The sequence below is a fragment of the Pseudophryne corroboree genome, chromosome 3 (assembly GCF_028390025.1).
Source record: "Pseudophryne corroboree isolate aPseCor3 chromosome 3, aPseCor3.hap2, whole genome shotgun sequence".
Taxonomy (NCBI): domain Eukaryota; kingdom Metazoa; phylum Chordata; class Amphibia; order Anura; family Myobatrachidae; genus Pseudophryne; species Pseudophryne corroboree.
In genome coordinates, this window is record NC_086446.1 from 289,445,853 (window position 1) to 289,460,038 (window position 14,186).

Sequence of the window (14,186 nt, forward strand, 5' to 3'; positions counted from 1 at the left end):
CTGTTATTAATTCCTTGAATAGGATTTAAATGGCAGTCATTTAAATTAATTCTTTGACCAGGGATGCAGATAAGATATCGGCTTTCGGGAACCCGGCAGTCAGAATACCTACACCCGAATCCCTACACCCGTCAGAATGTATACGCTGGAATCCCAACAGGGTCATGAGACCGACGTTGGAATCCTGACAGCCGGAATCCCGAGGTGGGTTAGGGTTAGGGGGGTTAGCTACCACTGGGGGAGGTCTGTTTTAGGCATAAGGGGGAAGGGTTTGTGTTAGGCTGCAGGGAGGGGGGTTAGGTTTAGGCACCACTGGGGCGAGGTTATGGTAAGACACTAAGGGAGGAGGTTAGGGTTAGGCTCTATGAAGGGTGGGTTAGGATTAGGTGGTAGGGGAGAGCAGGGGTGCTTTAAGAGAGAAGGAGGCCCATGATCAGCCTCCTCCGTTCAGGCTCCCTCCACTCTGCCGGTAGCGCTGAGAGTCTGAGCACTAGAGGGCTCAGACTCTACTGCGCATATGCAAATCTCCGGGAAAATGGTGCAGCGGCCATTTTCCCTGAGATTTCTCTACTGCGCATGTGCAGAACTCCGTGAAAATGGCCACTGAGCCATTTTTATGGTGTTTAACAGCACTGCGGATGCCTGCGCTGCACTCCGGAGGGGTATTTAAAAAAAATGGGTGCAGCATGTGCAGTGGGGGGCCCCCTCTGGACTCAGGGGCCTATGCGCACCACACACACTGCCCTCATCATAGAAACGCCAGTGGGGGAGAGGGGATAGCATACTTATCTCGACACTGACAGGATTTTAAACATCAGGATGCCGGCATCGATATTGTGACCGCTAGCATGTCGTCCGCCAGTCACACATACCGAATCCTTTTTGCATTCTAATGGCAAGTGTTGAAACACACTCCTACATACAGGCAGACATTTTACTCTGTTTTAGACTTTTTATGGAAATGGTTAGCAAACAGAGCTTCTCTTAACATGTGCCAACCATTCTGAATTCTCTGAACAATGCACTTTGGTGGTCATTCCGAGTTGATCGCTCGCTAGCAGTTTTTAGCAGCCGTGCAAATGCTATGCCGTCGCCCTCTGGGAGTGTATTTTAGCTTAGCAGAAGTGCGAACGAAAGGATCGTAGAGCGGCTACAAAATAATTTTGTACAGTTTCAGAATAGCTTCAGACCTACTCAGCGCTTGCGATCACTTCAGACTATTTAGTTCCTGTTTTGACGTCACGAACACGCCCTGCAATCGCCCAGCCACGGCTGCGTTTTTCCTGGCATGTCTTCGTTTTTCCAAACACTCCCTGAAAACGGTCAGTTGACGCCCAGAAACACCCTCTTCCTGTCAATCACTCTGCGGCCAGCAGTGCGACTGAAAAGCTTCGCTAGACCTTGTGTGAAACGACATAATTCGTTGTAATAGTACGATGCACGTGCAGATTGCGCCGCATACACATGCGCAGAAGTGACTTTTTTTGCCTGATCGCTGCGCAGCTAACAAAAGCAGCTAGTGATCAACTCGGAATGACCCCCTTTGTTGGACCTCAGCAAAAGTCAACCTCCATGGATATAGCTATTTAACTTCACGGAATTTGGAATGGATAGTTAAAGTAGAGATGTGCACCGCCCTCATGATTTGGTTTTGTATCAGTCTTCAATCACGTGTTTTGGTTTTGGATCTGTATTATATTTATTTTTTTGTTTTTTTTTTGTTAAATGCTAAAAACAGCTCCAACCATGTAATTTGTGCATGGTTTGGTTCCTGCGGTATTATTAACCTCAATAACTGTAATTTCCAGTCAATTTTGACCACCTCACAGCTCACAATATCGTTCACCAATATAGGCTAAATGAAGAGACAGCATCGGCACTCTGTATTTTCTGAAATGCTTTTCTGTACTTATTTGATTCTGTACTGTATTATGTTCCTTATGTTAAGTGCCTTGAGTCCTATTGTAGGAAGAACACTATATAAATAAAATGATGATGATTATTATTATTATTATTATTATTATTATTATAAATACACAATCTATTTTACAGCTACTATGAGAAAAGACCATAAAAGGGTTGACATTTATTGATTCATTTGAACAATTTAGAATACAAGAAAATCACAAGAATCTGTTTTGCAGCCACTAAGAGAAAAGGCCAAAAATTAATAGAATACTGCTAGCCATGGATTCCTGACAAGCGTTGACATTTTTTGATAAAAAAAAATCACAAGAATCTGTTTTGCAGCTACTAAGACAAAAGGCCATAAATTAATACAATATTAATAGCCAAGGATTCCTGACAAGGGTTCAACTTCAAACTGATTATTTATTAATTGGATAATTTAGTTCTTGTCCAAGTTGCAGGTAGCTGTTACTGGACTGCTTTTTGTAAAATACATTTAATAATAATAATAATAATAATAATAATAATTTTATTTATATAGCGCTCTTTCTCCAACAGGACTCAAGGCGCTTAACAGATACATACTGTAGCATAATATAGTACAGAAACAATGAAGTACAGAACAGCTTTTCATAAAATACAGAAGCATGTAGATACTAAAGGGACATTGTGGAAATGCTTGAGTAAACAGGGAAGTCTTGAGTCTACTTTTGAAGGATTCTATAGTTGGGGCCTCTCGCATTGTGCGGGGAAGTGAGTTCCATAGAGTCGGAGCCGCATGACTAAAAGCATGACCCCCAGATGAATTACGGGAGAGTCTAGGTACTGCTAAAAGTCCTTCATCTACAGATCGCAGAAATCAAGTGGGACAGTAAGGAATCAGAAGCTGCTTTAGGTACCTTGGGCCCTGGTCATGTAGTGCTTTGAAACTCAGTAAGCCAATCTTTAAGATGATTAGCCATCTTACAGGCAGCCAGAGAATGGAGTAGAGGATGGGTGTTATATGGCTAGAATGGGGCTTGTTAGTTAACAGCCTGGCAGCTGTGTTTTGCACCAGCTGTAAGCGGTGCAATTCTTTTGCTGGAAGACCAAGGTAGAGGGCATTACAGTAGTCTAATCGAGATGATACAAATGCATGTTTGACTTTTGGCAGATCTTTTGAGGGAACTAAATGCTTGATTTTGGCTATGTACCTCGGATGAAAGAATGAGTATTTGATAGTGGCTTTGATGTTTAAGTGTCAAGCCACCATCCAGGACAATGCCAAGATTCTGCACACAATCAGTGGTTTGTAATTCTGAATCCCCAAGTGTAAGTCCAGTTGGTTGGCTATGCTGCAGTCTTGTCCTTTGATGTTGTGGTCCTATCATATCATACACCCTGGTGGTGCCCCCAACATTATATAGCTGTGCAGGGTTCCCTAACATTATCACTGACCCCATAGGTGTTGAGGGTGAATCAAGCAGCCCCAAGTCCAGCACAAATTCTGTCAAACCAGATCCAAGCACTTTCCCAGTTGGTGCAGGACCTGGACACCCATTTGAAACAACAAGAGACCAGTTTAAGAACAGCACCCCCCGTGCAGGTTTCTGTGTCAAAGCCAAAAATGCATCTCCTAGACAGGTTCACGGGGGACCCAAACTTTTCTGTAAATTTCAGGGAAGCTTGTAAACTTTATTTCTGGTTGAGACCGGTGTCTTTGGGTTCTGAAGTTCAACGGCTAGGGATAATTATCTCATTGTTGCAGGGGGATCCTCAGTCATGGGCGTTGGGTTTAGATCCTGCGAGCCCTGCCCTGCAAACAGTTGATGCCTTTTTTGCTGAGCTTGGCTTTTGTATGATGACCCTGACAGGGCAGCTTCTGCGGAAGCAAACATTTGTGCTCTTCAGCAGGGACAGGCTTCTGCTGAAACATACTGCTCTGAGTTCAGATGTTGGTCCAGTGACTGCGGGTGGAATGATGCAGCTCTCAGAAGTCCGTTTATGTTAGGGCTGTCAGAGCAGGTAAAGGATATTCTTGTGCACCATCCTGTTCCAGAAACCCTAAACTCTCTCATGAAACTTGCTATTAATATTGTCATGCAAATCAGAGAGCGCTCCCGTGAGAAAAAGGGTCACCCCATTGTTCATCCTCCTCTGCCCTCGCGTCCACTGGATGATGCTTTTGAGCCTATGTAGATTGGGGCTTACAGGCTCTCAGGGGTGGAAAGGGACAAGAGGAGGAGGGCCGGCCTCTGCCTCTACTGTGGCGGTAGGGGACATTTTGCCCAACGTTGCCTAGCAAAGCCGGGAAAAGCCAAAGTCTAAGTTGGGTGGAAGAGGTCCACTTAGGCACTTATTTGTCCTCTTCCAAAGACTTATTGTTGTTACAGGCCCAGCTGGAATACAAAAGGCAATCTGTTCCTGTTTCCTCTCTTGTAGACAGCGGGGCAGCTGGTAATTTTCTTGATTTAGACCTTGTCCGCACTCTTCAGATTACCGCAGTCGAGTTGGAAGCTACAGTTTCTGTGTGTGGTTTGGATGGTCAGCCTCTGTTGGATGGAAAGATTCGTTGGCAGTCTCCACCTCTCAACTATTAACTTCTATTTGATCCACTGTCCGTTAGTCCCTCTGGTTTTGGGGTATCCCTGGTTGAGGTCTCATAACCCTGAGTTTTCATGGAGCTCTGGAGAGTTGGTTAAATGGGGTTCCTCATTTTCTCCTGGTTGCTTAACCGGGGTTAAGCCCAATTATTTGCTATGTGATTCAGTTTTGGTAAATTCTGTGTGTGCAGGTCAGGTAAAGACCACATTGCCCGTTCAGTATCTGGAATATGGGGATGGGTTCTCTGAAAAAGATGCAGACTCTTTGCCGCCTCATCGACCTTACAATTGTTCCATCGAGTTGCTGCCAGGAATACGCCTACCAAAGGGTCGATTATATGCCTTGTCTATTCCTGAGACTCAGGCTGTGGTGGAGTATATTCAAGAGAATCTAAAAAAAAGGGTTAATTCGGCCTTCCAAGTATCCGGTGGGAGCGGGGGGGTTTTTGTGTCCAAAAAGGATAGTGGCTTAAGACCCTGCATAGATTTTAGAGAACTGAACAAAATTTCAGTCAAGAACACCTACCCCTTATCCTTGATTTCTGTCCTGTTTGATCAGTTGAGGGGGCCAGTAATTTTCTCTAAGCTTGATCTAGGAGGGGCTTACAATTTAGTGTGGATCGAGGCAGGGCATGAGTGGAAGACAGCTTTTAATACGCACTCCGGACATTATGAGTACCTAGTAATGCCTTTTGGGTTGTCTAATGCCCCAGCTGTCTTACAGGACCTAATTAACGATGTACTCTGGGAATTTCTAGGTAAATTCATGGTCGACTACTTGGACGATATTCTAATTTACTCGGACTCAGTTTCCCAACACAGGATACAAGTTAAAGCTGTTTTGCAGAAGCTCAGAGAACTTAGATTGTATGCCAAGTTGGAGAAATGTGAGTTTGAGGTATCTAGAATATTGTTTTTGGGGTACATAATCACTCTTGAGGGCTTCACTGTGGACCCAGTCAAGGTGCGGGCAATCCAGGACTGGGTTCACCCAGTGAACCTCAAAGCCATGCAACATTTCTAGGGTTTTGCAAATTATTACAGGCACTTCATCTATAAGTTTGCCAACATTGCTACTCCTATTGTCACTATTACTAAGAAGGAAGCTGATCCGGTGAATTGGTCATCAGAAGCGTTGCAGCCCTTTGAGAGATTGAAGCAATGTTTTGTCTCTGCCCCGATTCTCAAACATCCCAACCCTGAGTTGCCATACATTGTTGAGGTAGATGCTTCTGAGGTAGCAGTAAGGGCCATCCTCTCCCAGGACAGTTTGGAAGATGGGAAGTTACACCCCTGTGCTTTCCTTTCCAAAAAATTACATTCTGCTGAGTCTAATTATGATATCGGGAACAGGGAATTGTTAGCAATTAAATGGGCATTTGAGGTTTTGCAGCACTGGTTAGAGGGTGCTAGGCATAAAATCACAGTGATCACTCATCACAAGAACCTCCTTTATGTCAAGACAGCCAGGAGGCTGAATTCCAGACAGGCAAGGTGGGCACTTTTCTTTACCTGGTTCGATTTTACCATCACATTTCAACCAGGCCATAAAAATATCAAAGCGGATGCACTGTCACGTAGCTTTCTGGGTGAACAGCGGAAGGAGGTGTCTCCCTTGCCCATACTTGAGTTGCCCAGATTCTTCTTTCCCGGATCCACAGTTGAAACCCCAGTCGGATGCCTGTTTGTTCCCGGGGCTATTAGAAAGTTGATTTTGATGGAGTTTCACGAAAAGAAGACAGCTGGGCATCCAGGGGTGTCAAAAACCCTATAGTTATTGTCACACGTGGTGTGGTGGCCAACCATTTCCATGGACACTAAGGAGTTCGTCAGAGTCTGACAAGTCTGTGCCCAGCACAAATAGTGTAGACATCTCCCGATGGGACAGCTTCTGCCATTGCATGTTCCCAAGAAACCTTTGACGCACATCTTAATGGACTTCATAGTGGAGTTACCCAGATCCTCGGGGTGTGATACCATCTGGGTTGTTGTGGACCGTTTTAGTAAGATGGTCCACTTCGTGCCTCTATCCAAGTTGCCTACTGCCCAGGAGCTGGCTTCACTCTTCATCCGGCACATCTTCAAGCTGCATGGTCTCCCCAGCGACATTGTTTCCAATAGAGGCTCCCAATTTGTAACAGTGTTTTGGAGGTCTTTCTGTGCCAAGCTGGATATTAAGTTATGCCTCTCGTCAGCATACCACCCCCTGTCAAACAGCCAGAGGGAGCGAATTAATCATGTATTGGAGCAGTTTCTGCATTGCTACTCTTCACGACTACAGAACAACTGGGTGGAGAACCTGCCCTTTGCAGAATTCGCTTATAATAACGCCCTTCAAACTTCATCTGGTTGCTTTCCATTCCAGTGCATCTTTGGATACAATCCCAGGGCTAATACCTTTGCTGATAACACTCTGGCACCTAGATCCCTCAAGCATTTCAAGTCTTTATGGAAGAGGGTACATTCAGCATTGGATTTCTCTTCCAGGAGATCAAAGTTCTTCTCAGACCGCCATTGACTACCTTGTACTCTCAAAGTGGGTTATTCTGTGTGGTTGTCTACCCGAATCATCAAGTTGCGACAACCTTTGCAGAAGTTTGGGCCAAAGTATATCAGACCTTTCAGAATTATCAGCCGCATTAACCCAGTGACTTTCCGGTTGAGATTGCCCATACCTCCCAACATGACCCTCTCCAGGAGGGACACAATACTCTGCTCCTGGACTTGTCTCTTAATTTGTGATTGCCATCATCTGTTTTGAACAGGTTAATGGATAAGACAGGTGTTTCAGCACAGGTGCCGGCAATCATACATTAAGAGGGAAGTCCAAGAGGGAAGTCCAGGAGGGAAGTCTGTCCCTCCTGGAGAGGGTCATGTTGGGAGGTATGGATTGCCTAATTCTCTAAGGATTTCCAATTCTTTTCACTGCTCCTTACTGAAACCTGTGGGGAGATACAGAATTTTCAAGCCTCGTGTTCTTAGAAGACCTGCGCCTGTTTCAGTTTCTGGGCAGTAGGAGTACATGGTAGAAAAGATCTTGGATTTTTGAATTGTCCGAGGGTAATTACAATTTCTTGTAATTACAGGGTACAGGACCGGGTACGGTCCTAAGGAGAGATCCTGGGTATAGGATAAGGACTTGCATGCTGATTCCTTAAAGAGGAAGTTCTTCAAAGAGTGTCCTGGTAGACCCGGATTTAGGCCGCCGTCGTAGCCGTTGTTTAGTGACAGTTACGTCGCATTTTTAGCCGGCTGTTGCAGGTTGCTGTTTGGATCTGAACTATTAGAAATTGCAGCAGACTGGGCTGTGTTGCACTGTGACAGTGTTTTGGCTGTAATCAAGCAGGCTGTGTTTGCAGCGTTCAGCTGTTTTCAGTTTGCTAATTAACTCCCTTTAAATAGGTTTCCTCCTGAGCAGTCTGTGTCAGTGATAGCTTATCCAGAGCCCTTCATTTGGCCAAGGAAGCCAGTTGAAAGATTCTGCTTTGTGGACTCATTTGGAAGATCATGTTCTGTTCCCCTGCTGGAATATACTGCCTAGTTACCAGCTTCAGGAAGATACTGTTTGGAATACCAGTACAGGAAGATCCTAATCAAGTCACAGTGGAAAGATTCATTCTGGTTCCCAGACCTAGTCCGTGTGCATCCTGTCAACTTTGTATCAGCTGCTGCCCGTGCCTGTCCCAGGAATCCAATCATCCAGTGAAGTCCTGGTTATAATTTTATTTATCTGGCCGTCGAGCCATATTATTGTGACTGTGCCTAGTTTACATTCTCTGGCTATTACCCATCCTTTCCATTGGTGTGGGTATCCTAGTGACTATCCAGTGATTGCACTATTAGAAATCGCATTATTTCTGGTGGTTTACCATTGGTTTCTGTACCCTGTTAGTCATCAGGATTAGTCTAAATTTGCCTAATCCTGCCACCTCAAACCATTGTGCAAATCCTGCGGTTCCCTGCTGGCTTTATAAGTTCTTACTTGCCTTGCCCAGCCTACCACAGCAGCCTTGTCTATTATTAAAACCTGGGGGCATCCGAGTACTGGGCGGACCTAATCCTGCCGGGAAAGGCGGCTGCTATAGGTGAAATCTTTGGCTGCAGGAGGCTAAAGGACTGCTGGGCAAGAGCAACAGCACCACCTAGTACCACCCTGGTGGCGCCCCTAACATTATATTGCTGTGCAGGGTTCCTTAACAGCTTCGAGATAAGATGATCCTATAGTGTGAACGGGTACCGGGTTGCATCAACACAACTTACATGTTAACACTGCACAGCATCCCAGGTTTAATTAATTGTTCAACCCTGGTTACTACCCGGAATATCTCCAATGGCCCCTTTCACACTGCGAAAAACCCTGGGTTGCTGCGTTTCCATGTGCAATAACCCAAGTTATTTTTGGCAGTGTGAAATCGATATGAGAGTGACTGTCACAGTCTCAGGAAATGCTGCTAGGGTCAGTCCCCATTTCCTACCTGTCCGGCAGCTTGTGAGGGTTTGTCATATTCTGACAGTCTGGCAGCATGCTGTTCGCACGGCCACAGAGATCACCACGGATATGGCTGGGTCTTCTGTGCGTGATGCAGAGAAGTATGGAGTAATGGACTTGGACGCAGCAGTGGCATCCCATGTGGTGATGCTCCAGCTGGCAACGCAGCATGGATGATGCTATCAGAGTTATCATCGGTTCCAGTCTGATACCACAGTTACCATCAGTTCCAGTCTCGATATCACAGATCCCATTGGTTCCAGCCCTATATGACAGTTACCATCAGTTCCAGTCCAATAACACAGCTACCATTAATTCCAATATGATATCACAGTTACCATCAATATCACAGTTACCATTGCTCCCAGTCTGATATCACAGTTACCATAGGTTCCAGACAGGTATCAAAATCACCACCTTCACCTGTCTGAGAATCTAACTGGTTTCTCTTTGCTCCACCATTCTCCCAACCTTCAATCTCTGCCTGATCCCCTCCCAGTCTCTAGTGCTAGCCCAGGTGACCCAGTCAGGGGGCTGCGACTGGTTGGGTGTAGTTAAACCCAAATCCCTTTGTGGGTGCACTTGTTCGGGGTCTAGTCAAATACCTGGTGCTAGTTTCAGAACCCCTTTAAACTTCCAACAGGATCAGAGGTTCACAAAATTCGTATGTGAGGGTAAGCTCACATTAAGCTTCTTAGCTTCCAGCACAGCACTACTCCAGCCACTGGTGGCTCTGTCACTAGACCGGAGACATCCACATTTCAAATCCAGACAGTGACATTGTATGCCACTGCCTTTAATCACAGTCACAGTGGACATAGCTGGGGGAGTGATGGAACAGAGAGTCAGTTTGAAAGCGCGAGGGGAGTGATGGGACTGAAAGACAGAAAGAGCAGGGGGAGTCACTGCACACAGAATCTAATGATGAGAGAGAGAGTCGGGGGAGTCACAGCACACAGAGACTGCAGCTGGGGATTGAACAGAGAACGTCAGAGAGACCCAGGGGATGTGAGAGTTTCTGTAATAGGTTGCGGTGCAGTTTGACGCCAGTTTGCGCCAGTGGCATCCCCATGAATGTGTCCTGGTTTTTAATTTTTGGCATATAGCAACCCTACTCACTGGCTTGGACATACAGCATAGTAGACAGCACTGCAGTAGAGCCAGATTAACAGGGGGCAGGTATGTGCAGGCTCAAACTGGTGAGGTGGGGTTCCTGGAAGATCCCTGATGTACTTCCGGATGTGTAGCTCCATCCTCCACCAGAGGTGGGTGGGGTTAGGCCTGCTGCCCATGGCCTGCTATCTGCAACCTGGACAGGATGCGGGCAGCCAGCACATTTCAACTCTGAGGGCTCAGGGCCTTAGAATCAGATGCCCACACACAGGACTCGTAAGCAGCAACCAGCAGGAGAAACAACCCTGGCAGCAGATAAAGTTTGAAAGAAAAGTAAGAAACCAGACTAGTGCTGTATTAAATTATTGTACAAATTGTCTGCACAACTGCCTTGTAATGTATATAATGAATGAATATCATATTTGCAGGAGGTTTCCAGGGGGTGGGCTGGTGTTTAATGATTGGGCTCTTAGAACAGCACTGAGTAGGGTGGTATTTAATTATAGATTTTTTTTTTAAGGCAGCAGTGGGTAGGGGTATATTCATTTTTGGGTTGGTATGTAATCATGAGGTAATTAGGGCAGCAGTGGATGGGGGTGTACTACTGCCCTAATTACCTCACGATTACGTACCAACCCAAAAATAATACATCCCTACCCGGTAGGGGTGTATTAGTTTTTGGGTTGGTACGTAATCATGAGGTAATTAGGGCAGCAGTGGGTAGGAGTGTATTCGTTTTTGGGTTGGTATGTAATCATGAGGTAATTAGAATTAGGGCAGCAGTGGGTAGGGGTGTATTAGCTTTTGGGTTGGTATGTAATCATGAGGTAATTAGGGCATCAGTGGGTGGGGGTGTATTAGTTTTTGGGGTGGTATGTATTTATGAGGTAATTAGAGCAGTAGTGAGTAGGGGTGTGTTAGTTTTTGGGTTGGTACACAATCATGAGGTAATTAGGGAAGCAGTGGGTAGGGGTGTGTTAGTTTTTGGGTTGGTATGTTATCATGAGGTAATTAGGGCAGCAGTGAGTAGGGGTGTATTAGTTTTTGGGTTCGTACGTAATCATTAGGTAATTAGGGCAGCAGTGGGTAGGGGTGTATTAGTTTTTGGGTTGGTATATAATCATGAAGTAATTAGGGCAGCAGTGGGTAGGGGTGTTTTAGTTTTTGGGTTGGTATGTAATTATGAAGTAATTAGGGTAGCAGTGGATAGGGGTGTATCAGTTTTTGGGTTGGTATATAATCATGAGGTAATTAGGGCACCAGTGGGTAGGGGTGTATTAGTTTTTGGGTTGGTATGTTATCATGAGGTAATTAGGGCAGCAGTGAGTAGGGGTGTATTAGTTTTTGGGTTGGTATGTAATCATGAGGTAATTAGGGCAGCAGTGGGTAGGGGTGTATTAGTTTTTGGGTTGGTATGTAATCATGAGGTAATTAGGGCAGCAGTGGGTAGGGGTGTATTAGTTTTTGGGTTGGTATGTAATTATGAGGTAATTAGGGCAGCAGTGGGTAGGGGTGTATTAGTTTTTGGGTTGGTATGTAATCATGAGGTAATTAGGGCAGCAGTGGGTAGGGGTGTATTAGTTTTTGGGGTGGTATGTAATTATGAGTTGATTAGAGCAGTAGTGAGTAGGGGTGTGTTAGTTTTTGGGTTGGTACACAATCATGAGGTAATTAGGGCAGTAGTGGGTAGGGGTGTATTAGTTTTTGGGTTGGTATGTTATCATGAGGTAATTAGGGCAGCAGTGAGTAGGGGTGTATTAGTTTTTGGGTTGGTATGTAATCATGAGGTAATTAGGGCAGCAGTGGGTAGGGGTGTATTAGTTTTTGGGTTGGTATATAATCATGAAGTAATTAGGGCAGCAGTGGGTAGGGGTGTTTTTTAGTTTTTGGGTTGGTATGTAATCATGAGGTAATTACGGTAGCAGTGGATAGGGGTGTATCAGTTTTTAGGTTGGTATATAATCATGAGGTAATTAGGGCAGCAGTGAGTAGGGGTGTTTCAGGTGGTGGGTTGGTATGTAATCATGAGGTTAGTTAGGGTAGCAGTGGGTAGGGGTGTATAAGTTTGTTGGTAGGTATGTAATCATGAGGTAATTAGGGCAGCAGTGGGTAGGGGTGTGTCAGGTGGTGGGTTGGTAATGGTATGTAATCATGAGGTTAGGGCAGCTGTGGGCACAGAGTCATTGAGCACTGTTGTCACATGAACCCAGGAGACTGCAAGAGGCTACGGGAGGAAACACAGTTGCCTTTGAAATCACAAGGTCCAAGCGCAGGAAGGAAGCACATAAAGCTATTGTAGACCACAAAAACAAGTGAGTCTCAGAGCATTGACAGTGTTCTTACTCTTCACCTACAGGGTGGGGGCATAGATGCAAGTGCTACTTTTCACACACGGCGCCAAAATGTCTAGTAATGGGTCTTGTAAAACCATAAATAGACACCTCCATATCCAATCCCACTCTGATATCATCATACTGCACATGTGATCACAGTTCACAGGACCAGGGCCGGCTCCAGGTCTACTAGTACCCTGAGCGAGAACATGTAAAAGCCCCCCCCCCCCCCATGCGCGCGCCGAAGACACGCGCGCTCCAGGAAAAGTGGGTGTGGTCTCTGGAAAAGTGGACGTGGCCTCTGGAAAAGTGGACTTGGCCTCATAACTTCATATTATTAGACTATAAATAAATATATTTTCACACCTCCTCTACGCACACAATTAGCAGCCTTACACATAACAGCCACAGTAGGGTTCCTTACACACAATGTCTCCAGTATAGTGTCAGATACACATAATGTGCAGTGCCAGATAGATATGATATGCCCCCCAGCAGTGCCAGCTACACACAATATGCCCCACAGCAGTGCCAGCTACACATGATAGTGTTCAATTTTTAGGGCAGGGTGCTGATCACAGAGAGAGCACATTTTTAAGTTAGGAGGGCAAAATGATGTACATACTGTAATGCTTGGTGCTCATCCACCTAAATGGTAAAGCATGGACATTTAGGGGCGTTGCTTCGTGGGAAAGGTGCGTGGCCACATAATAGTGGCAATTCGCATTACACCATACAGTAGTGCAGTTAATACACACTGCACCAGGTAGAACCTCCTAGACACTTTGCGCCAGGCAGAGCACGTTAGACACTTTGCGCCAGGCAGAGCACGTTAGACACTTTGCGCCAGGCAGAGCACGTCAGACGCCGGCAGCGCGCATAGCAGACACAAGAGGTTACGGCCGGGCCAATGCTGCACAGGGCCGGCTCCAGCTTCGAATATGGCGGCGCCCATCAAGGGTGGCGCCCTGCGCGGCCGCTCTATTCGAACATGCCTGGAGCCGGCCCTGCACAGGACAGGCCCAGTCACCACTGGCTACATCCTCCCTCCCATGTAACAATGTGACTGCAGTGCACCCTGTCTAATATAATGCACACTAATAACATAGAGGAGGACTGACACGAATATTAGAGGGGGCTCTCTCCTGGTATATGGGGCTAATTTACAGGGGAATCAGCAGCACTAGGCATGCCCATTTAGGCAGAGCGCTGTGGAGAGAAGTGTCTCTCCAGAAGCTGGGGGGGGGGGGGGAGGGCTTTTAAAATTTTGTTATGGGGCCCACAGACAGTAGGCCTTAATCACACTGCAGCCTGTCCCACACCCTATTTCTGGCTGGAAATACTATGTTGGGCTTGGAAGTACTCAGAGACCTAAAGTTTGTATGGTTTGGGTTTCCTAACCGCACATCTCTAATTTAAAGCTATGCTTTTCTGGCTTCTGTATGCCTTATACCACTGCAGTTTTGCTCTAAAGCTGAGCATAGCACATCAGACTTTATGTCTGATTCAGAGATGGACACTGCAGCACAGCCACTGCATTTTTGTACACAGCAGCTGTGTTAAAATATGCTAATGCTGCAGGAGGCTAATCCACTGCTGTATCCGAAGACCCAGCACTGACTTACTCTGCCTGAACATAGGTTATCTGAGTGACCCTCATGTAGCCAGGGCCAGTGAAGCTGCGCCAAGGATGCAACCACTGAGGCAGCGTATCCAAAATAATGGGCCCCCGTTTTCTGGAATGCTGGCCGTTACTGCCAC